The 3872-nt window shown below is 32.8% G+C and overlaps 1 pseudogene; it reads left to right on the forward strand.

The window, feature by feature from the left end:
• Positions 1-1995: 1995 nt before the first annotated feature.
• LOC108466896 (polygalacturonase-like) lies at positions 1996-3514 on the forward strand (annotated as a pseudogene).
• Positions 3515-3872: the final 358 nt, after the last annotated feature.

A 3872-nucleotide genomic window follows, 5' to 3' on the forward strand; every position in this document is an offset into this window, starting at 1 on the left:
ATAAACTGTAATATGTATTGGATGGCCTTAAGTGCCGGATAAATATATTTGGAGTAAAGTATGATAATATGTTAGTATTTGATAAGCTCTGTATGTTTCTAAGAAAAGTTGACATCTGTCTGAGACATCGTGTAAGACTGTGTCTGGGACATAGGCCTCGATTGAGATTTACGTATACGACCATGTCTGGGACATTGGCATCATATTTGATTGCCTGTAAGACCCTATCTGGGATAAAGGAACCGATATTGAATTAAATGTAAGACCACGTCCGGGACATCGACATTGTACTTGTTTATGAGCTTCTGTATCGTTTCTGACCTGTCTGATGATAGCATACGGAATCTGAGATTGAGTACATGAAATGTATAACCTATGCAAGTACGTTTGTATCGTACTAAATTTCTGAATATGAAAAACTCTGTCTCTGTGAAATATGTATGGAAATGAAGCATGACATATATGCAAACAAAGGAGCATGGTTAAGTTTATGAATTATTCTATGAGATTGTTATGAATCTTTATGGTTAATTGTACTTATATGCTGTAGTAGTTAGGCAAATTGTATTTGGCTTACTATGCTCTTTGTAGCTTACCCTGTGTGTTTACTGTCTGTTTTACAGTTATTGTTGCTACTGAAGGCTCGGGGATAGTCGAGAATCGTTACCACACTATCAATCTCATTTTGGTACTTTTGAAAGTGTACATATTTTAAAGTATGGCATGTATAGGCTAGAAGGTTTATGTATTAAGTTTTGAATTGTAAATATAGGTTATGTAATGAAAGTTGGCTATCAAATGGTATGTTTGTGATAAGTTTTGGTATGGTTTGAATGAGTTGTTGAATGATGATGAAATAGTTGTAATGAAGCATGTTTTGAGCATGAAATTGGCTGAATATTTTGTATAAATGTTGTTTAATTTGACTTGTTGGAATGACCCATAAAAGGGTGGAAAATTGGCTTAAACCAAGCCTATATGGTGCCATAGGGGTGTGTCATATTACCGTGGGCTAAAGTCAGTAGCTAGCTAAGTATCACACGGCCATAGCACACGGGCGTGCCTATTAGCCTTGTGAAAAAGTCAGTATTGGACCTATTTTTGGCACGGCTGGTTCACATGGGTGTGTCTAGTGCCCATGAGTGACACATGCCTAGTCGCACAGACGCGTGGCTTTAACAGTTTGAAAGAATTGGTTATGTTCTGAAAATTTTGAATAGGTTCGGTTTAGTTTCTACCTTTCCTTAAATGTATGTTTTAGGTCTTGCAGACTATATATAGAGATGATTGCTTATGAAATGATGTTAAATAATATCTGTGATTCTGAATTGGTCCGAAATGTTCTGTCTGTCTGGTAATGCCCCGTAACCTTAATCTAATGTCAGTTATGGGTTAGGGATGTTACAATTATATTATTAATAAATTTTTATTTTTAAAAATATTAAAATTAATAAAATATTATAATTTTCAATATTATTAAACATAGATATTTAATTATCTATATCTAACCATATAATAAATTATTAATATAATATAGAAAATAAATTAATAATGGATAATTTTTATTCATCGTTTTTTAATACAATGCCTAGAACTACTCATAACTCCTCCCCAACCCTTAATATAGGAGAGCATTAATGCCCTTCAACATGCTCGAACCCACGGTCTCCTACACATGCAACAGGGTCGATGCCAATCAAGCTAAGTCGACAATTTTATTCATCATTTTCATTTATATATAGAAACCTTAAATAGTTATGTTAATTATTTTTACTATATCAAGTTTGTTGGAAAATTAACGACTTAATTCCTTCCAAAAAGAAAAAGAAGTGCTAATTATAGTACATAAAACTTGGTCATATCATTTACCCATGCTAATTAAAATAGAAAAAGTTTAGTTGGTTGTAATTTAGCCTCACTCTATCTATATAAGATGGTTTGGAACAAAACAAAAGACAAAAATCATTCTCTCTTTGAAGTAAATAAAAATAAAGTATGGCTATTCAATTTAATTTTGTTTCATCCATGTTAATACTAGTACTTCTGTCCATATCATCCGTTAAAGTTCAAGGAGGAGGATGGGGTGGTGTTATTGATGTTGTTGCAAAGTTTGGTGCAAAGGCAGGCGAGTAAACAGATTTGAGTAAGGTAAGCAAAATATCATATAACTTTATAGTCAGCAGATAGAAGTATTCATAACTATTTTCCAAATCTCTTATCTTTATATGTATCTTTTTTTATTATTATTTGGTTTTAGCCATTGTTGGATGCTTGGAAAGAAGCATGTGCCTCGACATCCCCGTCAAAAATTGTGATTCCTAAAGGGATATATTTTTTAAGATCAGCTACCTTAGATGGTCCTTGCAAGGTTCCTATTCAGCTACAAATTGAAGGCACTGTGAAGGCTCCAGCAGACCCTGGTGCTTTCAAGGAGCCTAAATGGATTGCCTTCAATAGAATTGAAAATTTCAAATTGTCTGGCGGAGGAGTTTTCGACAGCCAGGGAACCACTACTTATAAAAGGGAAGGTTGCAAAGGTCATGATTATTGTGGTTCACTTCCAATTGTAAGTTATTTTCTTATTGAGAAGTTATGACTTTTTCTTTTATAAAATAGAATTAAGTAATAATTATTTTTTGTTTCATTCTGGAATTAAGCAGAACCTAAGGTTTGACTTTTTAACCAACACAATGATACAAGATATAACTACCAAAGACAGCAAGTAGTTCCACGCTAATGTTCTAGGATGCAAAAATATTATTTTCGAACGTTTCACCGTATCTGCACCTGATGAAAGCCCAAACACAGATGGGATTCACATTGGAAGATCAGATGGGGTCAATGTTCTTAACTTGGAGATAAAAACTGGTGATGATTGTGTTTCAATTGCGGATGGTTCCAAAAATTTGGTTATCAATGGAGTAACTTGTGGACCAAGACATGGTATCAGTATTGGCAATCTCAATTGTTTAAAAATGAAGAACCCGTTGACAGAGTTACAGTAGAAAAACTACACCATGACTAACACTTCCAATGGTGTTAGAATCAAAAGACCAGGTGCTGAACCTGGCACTTGTTTGAACATTCACTTTGAGGATATTATCGTGACCAATGTCAATTCTCCTATTATAATTGATCGGAAATATAGCCCATGGAACAAACGCAAAATAAATGTATGTACATATTTATCAAAATCGTAAGAGAGCAAAAAGAGTTAATCAGCCATTGAATCATTATTTTGTTGATACTGGAAGAATCAAAAGTTAAACTAAGCAACATTTGTTTCAAAAACATTCACGACACTTCTGCGCGTCCAGAAGTTGTCAAGATTATTTGTAGTGCTACTTTGCCTTGTGAAAATGTGGAACTTGCAGACATTGAAATTACGCACAGTGGACCGACTGGACCTGCAGTATCACAATGTTTGAATGTGAAGCCTAAAGTTAGTGGCAAACAAAATCCAGCTGCATGTTCTGCCCCTATCCCAGCAAAACCTACCCCGACCGCTTAATCAATAGCATAAGTATAATTTTTTTTGATGACGTTGTAACTCCTATAATTATATTTATTTTGTAAAGAAATTTTGTTTTGTTTTACATCTATGTTATTAAGAATATTTTTATTAAACTAATTTATTTTTAAAAATACACTTCAACAAAAAAATATTGCAATGTGATAACATTTTATGCATTTAGGCTACGATATAATTATTTTTAGAATCTTCTTGAACCCGATACTATTTAATTATTTTGTTTTTATTTATATAAATTTGTTGTTTTTATTTATAAAATTGGCATAATAAAAATTTTAATAATCAATATTTATACATTGTATCAATTTAGTTTTCATTCTAAATATAACCATTAACTTTT

This window comes from Gossypium arboreum, chromosome 2 (genome assembly GCF_025698485.1).
Source record: "Gossypium arboreum isolate Shixiya-1 chromosome 2, ASM2569848v2, whole genome shotgun sequence".
Classification (NCBI taxonomy): Eukaryota; Viridiplantae; Streptophyta; class Magnoliopsida; order Malvales; family Malvaceae; genus Gossypium; species Gossypium arboreum.